Raw genomic sequence first — 12,979 nt, 5'->3', positions numbered from 1 at the left:
CAGTCGTGACAAGCCCTTATAAATATTTCACCAAAAAACAAGCCTCCATCAGCTGACTGGTGATGCTGGAGCATGCACGGCGTTATTAATCAAATACCTACACCACAGCACTGACAGCGGTGCCAGTGTTTCCTGCAAGGCCACGATGGAAAACATCTGCATGTTTACTGGGAATAAGAGTATAGCAGGGTTGTATTTGTGTGCGTGTGAATGGGCGGTAGTTACTCCTGATTGTGAAAATACGGCTGAGATGTGTGATGCGTGTGTGTGTGTGTGTGTGTGTGTGTGTGTGTGTGTGTGTGTGTGTGTGTGTGCGTGCACGCAGCCAGGTGAGGATGTGTTGGCGCGTCTTTAAGGTGCGGGAGAGGCAGGCGTCTGGAAGAGGGGAGCCAGATCACCACATGTTTTCTTTTTTCTTTTTTAAAGGAAAAACCATCAAGTGATCAAAACATGATCGCCTCCGCAGTATCCCATCTTAGATCCTTTTATAAGACCAACCAAAAGGATCGAGGGCTAGTGAATTAAACGTGAAATTAACGTTAGTCAGTTGTGTTTTTTTCGCCTTTTTCCGGGCGTGACAGTCACTCAAAACGAGCATCACTCCTACCGAGAGATCTCTTCCACCACCCCACCAAGGCTTAAAGAAACGTTTACAAAAGCAGGTGTTATTTAGCTGTTGAAATAAAAAATATTTATTATAGCTCTTTCAGAGGAAGTTGCATTTACCTGACTCTCTTTAATCTCTTCAAATATCATTTGGATGAATCAAGCAAGGCTACCTGACTTGGCAGGAAATCTATACTGAATAGACATTTTATTTTGACATGATTAGTCATGTCATTTCATGGCTGTCTGTCTGTCACAAAAACAAAAAACAAATACAATATGAGAATTTAAAAGGACTTGGGACAAAATATCACAAAACTGCATTCCCTACAGGAATAATACAGACACTCTTGTTTGAATGTGGAAATTTCTTCATGATTTTTCTTCAGGGATGATTCACTGCTATGCTGGATACTTCACTATCTGCTAGAAATTGAATTGAAACTAATTGCCAGCCGGTCTTGCTTGACCTTGGAGCTGAATATGACAAAAATCTTCCATCACAAGACTTAAAATCATGGGTATGGCTTACAGATACAGATCAACAGGATCTGATATGTGAGTGTGTCTTGTGCTGTTTAGTTTAAGCGCTCGTCGGAGGAGAGCAGGGATGGGTGAGAGCAGCTGTGACTGTGGGGTCATCGAGTGCAGGCTGTGAGCCACACATACTGTGCAGTGTGTCTTGAATGCAGAGGAAAACCGGGGCGAACACAACTTGTGTCATTGCTCACCAGGTGAGCCTGAATTCAGTCCAGGAATGTGATTATATTGACAAACCGTAACTCTCTGTGGCAGCTCAGTCAGTTTGTGCATTGCAGTGTGGAAATAAATGGAATATGTCTCATTGGAGCCCTTTAGTCCTTGAGGATTTATCCTGCTAAATCAGAATGTAGAGCTTTTAAAATATATTTCAAATATGAAATTTTATGGAATGAAAGTGGGCAGAGCTCGTGTTTGTGATGGACAGAGAGAAAAAATGAACATAAAGTCACCAGTGTTTCTAATAAGGGAGAAAGGATGGAGCTTTTCTCTAAGAAGTGAATGATTCATTTGCTCTGACCGGCAGTGTGTATCATGTCTGATTCCATCAAGCGATGGGAAATGTATAATAAATGTAAATATACTGGACCCAGGGAGGATGAGGGAAGGCCCATGCATGGTCAGAGAGGGGAGGGACCGATGAGGATGGAAGACAGGGAGCGATGAGACTGATGGATGTGAGACAGACGTGGCAGATGCTGACATTTTAAGCCCATTCCTCTAGTCGAGTGGATCCCCCTGTCTGGATGAGCAGTAATGGATTTATTTATTTATCTATTTGTTTGTGGCTGTGGGTTTCCTGTAGCACCCAAACAGAGTTTGACCAGCAGAAGGTCAATAGGTTGGTAAAAGTAATATGAATGGCTGCGACTGGCTAATTGTGGAGGTATTTTAAAATCAATACTGCTGTAGTTATGGTTAGCTGGCTTTAGTGTGCATTGTTTTTGTTTTGTTTTTTTGAAGAGGAGAGCAGGTGCTTCATCCATCTGTGCTTTCACCATCTTGATTCTCAGCTCTGTCAGAGACAGATCAGAAATGATGGAGGAAGAGTGTCTCTGCTGCAGCATGGGAGCAATGTGAGTGACTCCTATCACTGAAAAATTCAGGATTTATAAACTTTGCTTCTGGTTTTGTTTTCATCAGGCCAATGATCATCATAGTGTGTGTGTGTGTGTGTGTGTGTGTGTGTTTCTTTCTCTGTGAGTAGAAAAGATCACTGTTTTTTTTGTTTGTTTACCTCTGAGGCAGTTAAAGTTTGCCCCTAGTGGTTTCGGATTGAATCTTGCCACAGTTTTCACTCCCATCACTCTGCTTCACCTCCCCCACCACTTACATGCTGAGTAAATAACATTTGAGTCAAAGTGATTAAACAGCCCACTAGAGCTGAAACAATTAGTCAGTTAGCTGAATAATAATTTCATTAATTTTTTGAGCAAAAATAGTGTAAAATGCTACACATTGTAATATGTATGTTTACATGTGTCAACCCAGAGATAATTGGAAACCAACATTATGTAGAAGTTTGCTGGTGTCTTGGAATTGTATATATTATGGAGGCATTGGTTGAGTGCCATTACATATATACAGTGCTGTGCAAAAATCTTATTCCTATCCATCATGTAGAACCATCTGTCTCAAATTTTATTCTGCAGTATGATAATGACACAAAAACAAACAGCCAGTCATAACGAACCATCTTCAGAGACAAGAAGAACATGGAGTCCTGCAGCAGAGCTCCGATCTCAACATCATGGAGTCAGTTTGTATGATTACATGAAGAGACAGAAAACACTGAGACAGCCTCAATCCACAGAAGAACTGTGCAACTTCTCCAAGTGTAATGCTTGGAACAACCAACCTGCCAAGTACCTTGAAAAACTGTGCAAGTGTCCAGAGGAGAACTGGTGCTACTTTAAAGTTGATTTGATTCAGTTTTTTTCTGTTTACGGCACTTTGTATGAAATTCATCGATATATAAAAACTAGTAATTAAATTATTTTTAAAACTCCTCACTATACATTTAGTGCTTAACACTTTTGCACAGTACTGTATATTTTGTAAATCAGCATGGTAGTTAATCTATTGATAAAGCAGTAGATGTCTTTGAGGGTTGGAATTTTCTTTTGTTTTATCTTGCTATTAAATTTCCTTGTACACAGAATGTGTAACACTTGTACTGTTTTGACACAAAGTTAGCAAACTAATATATTTTTTGTTTCAAAGAAATGTGAATATTGCAGTATCACAATGGAAAGGTTTTTTTTTTTTTACTGCAGTTTTATAACATTGGTAAGAGAGACTTGTAAGAGAAAGACTGTAAGACACTGGTTAACAATAAAACAGCAAGGGCAGAGATATCCTTCTACTTTTTACTCCCTATAATGAAACTCAGTAGCATCTCTTTTTAGACACTCTCTTCTCGCCTCCAGTTTGTAACACAGGTTTTACGTAGGTTAAGAATTTGTAATGTCCAAGACCAAACTTAGATAACCCAGGTGACATCACTATGACATCATCACAGTTATTTTCTCTTGACAAAACTTCTCAAAAAGCCACAGACGGAATCATATAATTGTTTTCACAGAGTGAGAAATCACAGTGGGAGTTTCCCTTTAATCTTCAAGTGTCTGTCACAAATGTAGGTCAAATTGATTTAATTACTCAAAACTACATTTTTTGTATCATTTTTGTGCTGCATATTAACATGAACTCATCATAATCACATGTTGAATCAAATGATCCACAACGTTGTTGGCTCTATTTCAAATTAATATCATATCCCAACTTCCTGTTAAATTCAACAATAAGCCATTTGTTTCTTGTGGATCAAATCAACTTTTTCATGCGCTTGAGTCATTCACAGTGTTGAATTGTTAATATGTCTAAAGGTAAAGGTTCTCCCTGGTGGCTCCTTGATTAAAGGGCATGCCATTTACCAGCGATGTCCTGGGTACAAATCTATATACAGTCTATGGTACAAACCCAGCCTTGGACATTAGATAGATATCAGCTCCCTTTGTCTCATGTTTTTTTTTGTCCAGTAAAGAAAAAAAAAGAATTGAATCCCATTAGACTTGTTCAGCTGTGATTCCCAAGCTACAGTCCCTCTCTCTAAATAGTTATCATAAGGGCATACAAATTGCCCACTTTACTTTGGAAATGATTGCCATTTTTAGTCTCGTGGCTTTTTTTTTTCCTGATGCACTGGATGCGGTGGCTGAAGAAAAAAAAAAAAAATTGAAAATCAAAATTTAAATGGACAGACAGCCCCTGCTCCCACTGAGGGAAGAAAGCAGAAGGAAGGATGACTTTGCTCTACAAATGACCACAGACTCCTTGATGCTGTATTGTGAAGCTGCCTCTGCAGCCACGTTGCTGTTGTTGTTGTTGTTGTTGGCTTGCTGGGTGCTCCTCACTTTAAAAGATCATACATGCGTGTCCCTTGTCTGACAGGAGGATGTTTGGGATGTATACAGCCAAATGAGCCAGTGAAAATTCAGAGTAAATGTTCCCTTTAAACGCTTTCATTCTGGACTGTAAGCATCTTACAGCATCCAGTCTTCACTGCAGTGTGTAGTCAAAGGGAATGATGTGTGGTAATGATTTCCTTGAGGCAACTCATCTTTGTTAATTTCCTCTCTGTTTTCTTCTCATTAAACCTTTCAAAGTCATTTGCATGGTGCCATGCAAAATAAATAAAGTCAGGAGCCAACAGTTCCTCCTCTCTTGTTGGCACAGAGGTCCCAGTCTCAAGCCATGTTAATCACCACAATATTTATCTCTATGCAGCATCTTCCACATGCAAAATATGCATATATTTGGGACAGAAAACAAACATGTTTACATATGTTTGTGTGAAATTTATTATTTTTTATTCTCAAGAAGCCCTTAGGAAAGTTATATCAGTGGCATTATGTGAGAAAAGTAATTGGCAAGAGCTGGAATTACATGGGGGGATATTGTAGCTCGATTTGAATTATACATGTTTCGGCATGCGTAAATGGACATGAAAGTGGTCCAGAGTCTTGTGTTAATGTCACTATTCTCATGTGTTCTAATGTGCTACATTTAGACCTTCAAAATACCTTGAAAATGTCCACTAAAACATTAGAAGGCATGAGACATAATGGTCATGGCAGTTAGTTGCAAACAGTGAAAAGTATACTTTATTCCACAAACAACATTGTCCTTATTTCTTATTGTGTCATGTGAATACATGGGTCTGAGACTGATGTGGAGCGTAATGGTCTTTGAAGTGTCTCACAGTGATAATTCATTGTCTGCGACGTTCCTAAAGGTCACAGTAAACAAGCAAAAACTCCGGGTTCAGCAACAGTGTGTGAAATAGGTTATTGTACACAGTGACTCCAGAAATGCTAATGTGAATTGCAGGATAGCTTAAGTATGTGCTGTAAATGTCAGAGCAATCTTAGTTTGTACTGAAAAGAATCCTGGCTGCTTGGTTAGGTGGCAAAAAGAAATCCAGCTCAGATTTTATCCACTGATTTCAAATACAAAGATGTTGGAGGTTTTTAAAAAAAAACAAAAAAAACACCAAGACTGTGGGATTTTGTGAGCCAAACCTATGGCGCTGAGTTTTTTTGTTAATTTATATAGTATCCCCTTTATGCACTCAGCTATCTAATTTCTGTTTTGCAATTATTTTAAAGGTATTGTTTTTATTATTAAATAGCCCTGTAATAAGTTTCAGCATTTGGTAAATTAAGATGAAAATCTGACCGAGACATTTAAAATTGCCATTTTCCACGCAATTCAATTCAAATTAAAAAACTAATAATTTTTCAGATCGAAGACATTGCTGCATCAAAAACAGTCAGCTCAGATAACAGAGGTGAAACCGTATAAAGCCTGCACAAGTGTTCGACTCTCATTTCTGGATGGGAGCCACTTGGGCCAAATCAAGTCACTACACAAGCCACTCAAAATCATCTTGTGATGTTCTTCCATCTGCTATTTTGTCCATGTGTTCCACCGAACTACAAGAGCACAAAATAAGAAAACACCGTCAGAATCAGACACCATCCAGTGTGAAATCTGCTATCATCTGCCATTTGTCCCAGTTAGTGTCTTTTCATTTCTCCTCTGTCAGTGCAGTGAACAGCAGGAATGACAGGAATAGGAATTGCTCAAGTGAGACTCTGAGCTGAAAACCTGCCAATCACACCTGTAAGGCCAACGAACCTGTCCATTTTACCACTTCTCTTGCTTCTCAGCTTGCAGTGCAGACCATTAAAGTGCTCATACTGATTTTCAACAACTCTCGAAAGTGCCTCGTGATTTTAATTCGCATTAAAAAATAAAAAAAATAAAAAATAAAAACTTTAGAAGTGGCAGTGTGAATGCTTTACCAGCAATTAGAGTTGTCACACAAACTCTATGCTATCAAAATGTCTTACAAAATCTCTTGTACTGAGTTACTGTCATGCTGGTGAACACTGTGGGGTAGAAATATCCAGGCCATAAGAGACATGATCTGTATGTAATGAGATGAATGAGTGGGAGAGCTGTGTGTGGGCATGTGTGTGTGTGTGTGTGTGTGTGTGTGAGAGAGATAGAGAGAGAGAGTGTGCTTATGCTGTGCAACCTACACTATGACTCGATTATCGGGGGATTTTGAGCACAAGGAGTAGGATGATTCAAATGTTGGAAGACCACTTGTGGCCTACCTGGCTTTGCAAATCACACCAACGCTGCTGTTGCTGTTGCTGTTGCTGTTGCTGCTGCTGCTTCTACTGCTTCTGCTGCTGCTTCATCTTTCAATCAAACCAAAGCCAACTCAGCAAGTGCAACAGCATGTTTATTATGATAATATCAACATGATATCGGAACAATTCTGAAGTTTCCTTGTGTGTGGTAATGTTTTGATTTGTTTTTTCTTTCCATAGTTATTCAAAGGTCCATTTTGAATTCTTCATTTTGAGGCTTTCTGTGGAAGTTCAAAGCAAATTGCATGCACATGCTCAGGAAAGTTATGAGTCAAGCTCACTACAAGCTGTTGAGAGGCAAATCATAAGTCTAGTTTACAGGGATGTTCAGCTGATCCTTGTTTTACTGTGGGCTATTGGGCTTTGCTTAATTTGTTTCTGAATAGTTTATGAGGTTTGTCATGTAGGGGCAGAGACAGCCTATAGCGCTGGAGGCTGTGGTGTTTTTAGCCTTTTGATAGGTGAATCAAATAAAATCAGAATCAGTAGTCTTTAAGTGTGTCTTGTCATAAAACAGGTTCAGCTTTGGTTCATATAGTCCAAAGCGTTTGTGTGGCACGGTCAGAGAACACAAGAGATTCCTTACTTCCGTAAAAGATGAGAACATCGTGTACTGTGGGAAAGATTTAGTTTTAAACATGTGTAGCATCATTAAATATATCTGTCTGGATATTTTCAACATAAATGTCCTAAAAATAAATATCTAGAAAAAAAAAAGATCTTTAAACGGAAGAAACTAACAGCGGGGCAGCCAATACTGCTGGGTAATCCACATCTAAAATAAGTCAGACCCTGGTTAGAGAGGGATACTGAGTCAGTGAAGCATGTGCAGCTGTAGAGAGTGGAGCTCTTCCCTTCATGCACGAGCACGAGCATCTTCAGCACTATACCTCACAGTCTGCGATTCAGCAGCCAAATGCAAAGATCAAACAAAATAGAGACTTAATGTGATGGACAAACTCTTGAGATTTTACTTATGTGCGGTGCTGAATAATGGTTTTGAAAGGCAGACTATCTTGAGGGAACCCTGCAGAAACATTTGAATGCTGCGATTTTGCAGTCTTTCGTCAGACCACATCCAAGTGGCACGGCTCATGCTGCACACGTTCTGAGTATCCCAAACAAATGGCGTTCTTCTGATTCCAACGTTCCAATCTTCCTTTCATCTCCTTGCCCCTCTCCACCTGTCACCCGCCCGAGGGCAAAGTGTGCCCCGGGTGCTTTGTTTTTCTGTGATGTGATGTGGTATTTTCGCAACATTTACAACCCTTATGTGTGCGGTAAAGAACGTAAACAACATAGACTGAATGGAAATGAGTCCAGTGTTGTATGAGGGCTTGTGGATCTGTAAGCTGGTAAGTGTCCGTGTATGCTAAGTGCATTGGGTCACCTTGGTTACTGCAGATTCCAGCAGAAGATGATGAAGGCAAGGGCAAGCTGAGGTGTGAAATGGGGATTGGAGGTCATTCACTGGCCGCCTCTTTTAGACCAGAGAGAGACTGGTGTTATTTTATATATGTTTTTTTTTATTAACTCGATCTCAGGTTACACTCAGTAACTGCAGCTCTTCACATTTTCAGCTATTCATGATTCACACATTGTAAAGATGTTTACTTATGCACACACACATGCCGACAATAATAGATTCATTTGTTGGCAAAAAAGGTGCATAGTTGAGACAAACATTGAGCATCTCTGCAAGTCTGTTGTGGCTCAGGGCTGTGTCCTGGTAGCACAGGGCGAGGGGGAACAGGGAAAGCTTTTTTGTGGGATATTTTTGGTTGCAGTCCATGAAAGATTTAGTGGTCACTCAGTTTGTACAACGCTGAGGAAGAGAATCCAAAGTGTGCAAAGTGTCCTGTACATGTATATTTAAATAAATGTATTTTAGGGTTTGACCTCCAGTTTTTTGTGTTTAAAAAAAAAAAACAGAATAATGCAGATTACTGTTAAGGTTTGATTTAGTTCATGTGACTATACACATTAAATACTGAGGTTTGTTTTTTATTTCATACCCAAAACATGAGAAAGAGGTCAAGAGAAAAATTCAACAAAATTCCTCTACGCCTCTCATGTGCCTTCCACCCCTGGCCTGGAGTGATACATCAGCCTCTACATCTTCCTCTTCCTCCTCCTCCTCCTCCTACTCCTCCTCCTCCTCCTGTCCATTCTCATCAGCTACAGGCATTTCACTGCACAATGCAATATTGTAGAGCATTCAGCACATAACAACAGCTCATAAAGAGAAGTTGAGGCGTGCTAGCAGCAAAGAGCCCCCATACTTTATAACCCAGAGGTGAAAATAGTGATTTCTGGTTTAGTGATGCACACTAGGGGAATTATTTTTAATAATCTCCTTTTCTTCTTACCTCAGACACACTTCAAAATACATATTAATTAGGCTAATAAAAATGCTCCCAGGTTTTCATATTTTAAATTTGCACAATGCCTTTGAGCCTGGTTAGCGGATCAGAATATCCAGCACTGCAACATTTTTCAGAAGATCTGGGTCTGAGGAGATTAAAGGAGCGTCCTAGAGCAGGTGAAGAAAATAACACAACGAATGGGAGGGAGAACTCCCATAGTAACTGTTATAAACAGAAGACAGGTCAAGCTCTCAGTAGCATCTGGCTGGTTGTTGATGTTGTCGCACACGCTACAGTGAGAGAGGACTCAGACGAGCTTGAGCAGGGTAAGGTTTTACCTCAGGTGACTGTTTTGTTGTTAGGGAGGGTTAGATTGGTTTTGCTTGTCTCCTAACCTGCGTGTAAAAACCGACAAAGCCATAGATGTTGTTTGAAAGGTTTTCCAGCCTACAGGTCAACCTGAAAGAGTGCAAACTTTTCAAGGATTTTGGTTTAAAAGGTTCAAAAAACTCAGCGAAGTGAATAGAACCGAAAGCAGAAACATCAAACACAGTATTTGCAGAATGTAATGTTCAATAAGAAAAGAGAGGAGGTTCAAACCATGACCGATTTATTTTCTGTTTGACAGGTGCAAATTAATTTATCCTTAAAGGGCTGTAGGGTTGATGTGCAAATGATGACACTTTACGACCACTGACACTAGGTGAACCATGTGAAGGGCATGTTATGAAAGGTTTGAGTGTGTCTGTGTGCCTTTGTTCCGATGTGTTAAAAGATATCCTGTCCATATCAGAACAGTTCTGGTGAATGTTAATTGTTAATGGTGTGACGCAGCATAAATTATCTGACAGACCAAATGTTTAGGAAAGTATCTCTCACTGAAAGTTGAGCTTCTGTTAACAGAAAGTGTGAGACATCTGGCCATTGATATTTTGCAAACATGTTTGTACTTCGTCAGCACAAAGTTGACTTTTGTAGAATGAACTTTTTGTCCCTTTGTCAGAGGACTGTGTCCCTTATTTATTGTACTTGGTTGAAATATGTAAATTATAAAATTATTTAAAAAAAGTAATAGTTTGACATTTTGAGAAATTTTAAACTTATGTTTTTTTGCCAAGAGTTAGATGCGAAGATCAACACCACTCTCATGTCTGTACACTAAGTATGAAACTCCTCCTAACAGCCGGCTAATTTAGCTTAGCACAAAGAAAACAAGGAAACAGCTAGCCTGATTCTATCCAAAGGTAAAAAAAAATTTCCTGCCAGTTCTCAAATCAAACAAATGAGATATATGCGCTAATTAATTATCTTTACAGATGCTGTAAGGCAGTCTTTATTATATTTTGACTGAGCCAAAGAGGCTTGCTTTTTCCCCCTGTTTTCAGTCTAAGTGCTAAGCTAAGCTAAGCTAACTTGCTGCTGGCTGTAGCTTCACATTTACTGTACAGCCATGAGAGTCGCATCGATCTTCTCATCTAACTCTTTACTAGGGAACATTTCCCCAAACCTTTTTCTTTTGGTGTAATTCAGTCATGTGATTTGTTTGGAAAGTTTGACAGTTCCCCTCTGTTACAATTCAGCTTATTAACTTATTAGTATTATTCCATATTTATTGAAGATATCACTGTACAAGTGTCACTGGTGCGACCATGCTATGATGACCTATAATCGCAGTCACTGTCAATGCTGTGTCTTTAATAGTCTGACATTAAATTAGTTTTGCATTTCAGTGTGAAAAAGTAGATCTTAACCAGGTGTTGCCTTACAAAATAACATCAAGGTCATTAGACAGAGAAAATAATTGTCTCAGTTCTCAGCACTGCTCAATATTTATTCTCTGAAAGCTGGTTTTGCTTGGCCAAATGTTTAATAGTGATGAAATGAAGCATCTTGTCACATCACGCAAGCCTCTGCTGTTTAGGGGTATTTGGTAAAAGACAATAAATAAAATAAACAAGTGGCGAGGGACTTATTGTGAGTCTCAGAAACTAAAAAAAACAGATAGCCTATAGATTTTTGTTCATGTGGTCAACAGTTTACTTAGCACCAGATTAGGTGCATTTCTCCCAATCTTACTTTGATCAGAGCTTTGTAGTCATCTCATAAAGACAACTGAAATGGGTTGACCTGAAAGAAGCAATGGGCCATTCTTACAAACTGAATCATGTACTCGTTATCTGTCTGATAGTTTTGATCAGACCATCGAGCACATGTGGAAGTTGATGTTCGACAAGCATTTGTGAGTAGATTTGTAATTACAACCAGTTTCTTGAGAGGAACCAGCTGTGATTTAATGGGGCTCCTGTTTTAGTATTCCAGTCCTAGCATTATCAGCTGGTGCAGATATTCTCCAAGCGCAAGCTCTTAACATCTATTTTACTTCAATGCTTGCCCTGCTACAGGTGATAAAATGTTACTGTACTACTAACATCTACATCTGAGGTTTTGCTTAATATTTGGCTTGCTTATCTCTTATATCCAGACATGCAGCTGAGGTGAGGGGAGGGATTCAGCTGACAAAGACGATAATTCGAATCTACCTTGAAAACATTAAAGTGTGAATTTATAAGTCAAGTTTCCTCGTATGGATAGGATATGGAGAATGTGTAGTGTAGCTAATTAGATCATTAATATTAGTAGCAAGGTTGTATGTTTACTATTAGATACAGATGCTACCACTATTTATGATATATGGGATATGCTGTTGGAAGATCAGGTACAAATGAAGCGGCAGTGAAGTTTAACCCCGGGTTCATCACGTATGACGAGGCTGACATCCTGCTTTGTGCATATTCAGTGGCTAAGGAAGAGATGCATGGCTGACAGTGTTGCTAGGAGACCACACACAGCGACTAGTGTGAGAGGCTTGATTTCACCTCCCTCCCCCATTCTTGTAGCCTGGCTGCCTTTCACTGTTTTTCTATCCTCTCTTTCTCACACTTGCTTCCATTTGCTTATTCCCTCCACTCTCAAATCCCCTGCTTCAACATTTCCTTCCATCAGTCTGTCTCCAGCACGTTTTCAGCCTAATCGTATGTATCTTCAGCCTCGTCCATCCCTCAGTGACTCCCTATTTATTGGCTTCCCCCCTTTTTCCACCGCGCCCCCTCCTGTCTCCTTCCCTCTGCCTCGATCTCTCCTTCTCTCTAGCTGTATGCATCTCAAGCTGCTCATTCTCCTCCTGAGCATTTTGCTCCGTCCTTGTACACTGCTTCCCCTCTGCCTCTCTCATCCTCTATCCCTGTCGCTGAACTGCAGCGCTGTGTCTGGCTCAAGTGCGCTGACTGTGGTGTATAATGTGGCTGCGTGGTTAAGTTATGATACCACTGGTGGCACTGGTGGCAGGGAAAAACTGAATAAACTCAAGCATATGTACAGTATCTTGTGTTTTCAAAATATATCAACTGATGAAGTGAGCCGTAAACATCAGCTTCTTTCCTACTTACCTTACTTACTGTCACTACTAAGTTGCAAAGTTTGATTGCAGTAATTTACTATTTAATTCAGGCTTATAGATGCAAGCATGTCAATCCTAGAACTGGATTTGCAGAAGAAGGAAGATGATGTCTTTAATGAACAACATGCTCTGTACTATCTGCCCCTTCAATCTAATTGCTTGTATTCAAGCAGCTTTGCAAAGGTAAATATATGGTATGACTGCTTTGTTCTGGAATGAAAAACGGAGGAGAGTTGTTATTTCAAATCAAATTTTCTGTGGATATAAGCAAAACAGAAAGAGAT

The 12,979-nt window shown here is 39.6% G+C and overlaps 1 protein-coding gene across 1 annotated transcript in view; it reads left to right on the top strand.

Moving 5' to 3' along the window:
• LOC111234465 (neuronal tyrosine-phosphorylated phosphoinositide-3-kinase adapter 1-like) overlaps window positions 1-12,979 on the top strand; it is a 32,443-nt gene that overhangs the window by 524 nt on the left and 18,940 nt on the right. The window lies entirely within an intron of this gene.

The sequence above is a fragment of the Seriola dumerili genome, unplaced genomic scaffold (genome assembly GCF_002260705.1).
Source record: "Seriola dumerili isolate Sdu_G_001 unplaced genomic scaffold, Sdu_1.0 BDQW01000449.1, whole genome shotgun sequence".
In the NCBI taxonomy this organism is placed as follows: Eukaryota; Metazoa; Chordata; class Actinopteri; order Carangiformes; family Carangidae; genus Seriola; species Seriola dumerili.
Note: the sequence above shows the minus strand (reverse complement) of the source record. Positions and strands in the feature narration are given on the sequence as shown.